Raw genomic sequence first — 1,236 nt, forward strand, 5'->3', positions numbered from 1 at the left:
AGTCCACTCTTTTTTACAGGAAAACGCTGGCAGCTGGGGTTACCAGGGACTTCCTGTAAAAAATATAGTAGATAGCTTTACATACAAAATATGTAAACTGATTTACAGTGAATGAAACTCACAACTGTTAAATCTACAAAAAAAGAAGTTAATTTCACACAATTGTTGTATATTCATAGAATATTTCCTGTATTTTTTACATGTAATAATTGCTTATTGTGGATCCATAAATTGTAAAATTAACAGGGAAATATCAAACAAAAAACTAATTTGAACTGGTAAAACAACTGTGAAACTGTGCATTTTAAATGGAGCTGCTCTGTATATTATACATAAAATCTATTACTATGCTGTATTTTTATGTTTTAATGTAAAAGTTTAAATCATAAACCTGCAAACTTCTTACTGCTATGCCTACACCTAAACATGCAAAAATACATCTTCAGAAAAGACTAGTGAGGAAAATATCACTTTTGGGAAATTTATTTTGCAGCCATCATCAATAAAACAATTGACAACAATTGGATGCATTTGTCCAACTTACATAACAGTCACACAATTTAATCAAAATGCTATAAAACTGTGGAACATTCCCGCAAAGCAAGAACCATCTTCATGAAATAAGCATGTGGCACACCCTCTACCAGAAATGTTACATAGAAACCTGTTAAAACAAAAGTTACATATCGTGCGAAAATTACCGTAAACACCATCCCGCGCAACACGCACTCTGAGAACCTGAGAAGAGGCATCAAGACTGCCAAGCAGCAGCACAGGAGGCGTATCGAGGCCAGGTTTGAGAACAACACAAACCCAAGGCAGGTCTGGGAGGGCATCAGGGCTATCACGGACTACAAAAGGAGAACACCATCACCCTCAGCCGACAGTTCTACTCTGGCTGAGGATCTAAATCTCTTTTATGCCCGTTTTGATAGGGAGAACACCGACCCTGTCCTGTCCCCTCTCCCCTCAACCGACCCTGCTCCAGTCCTGAGCACTCATGAGCTGAGGCGTGTGTTCCGGAGCATTAACACCAGGAAGGCGGCCGGGCCAGATGGAGTGCTGGGCCGGGTGCTAAAAGACTGTGCTGCGGACCTGGCGGACGTCTTCACCTCTATATATAACACCTCGTTGTCCTGTTCACTGGTACCATCCTGTTTCAAAGCAGCAACCATCGTTCCCATCCCAAAACAGTCAAATGTCACATGTCTGAACGATTTCAGCTTTTGTGTCTGC

The sequence above is a fragment of the Haplochromis burtoni genome, unplaced genomic scaffold (assembly GCF_018398535.1).
Source record: "Haplochromis burtoni strain Fernald_Lab_line unplaced genomic scaffold, NCSU_Asbu1 Contig_615, whole genome shotgun sequence".
Classification (NCBI taxonomy): domain Eukaryota; kingdom Metazoa; phylum Chordata; class Actinopteri; order Cichliformes; family Cichlidae; genus Haplochromis; species Haplochromis burtoni.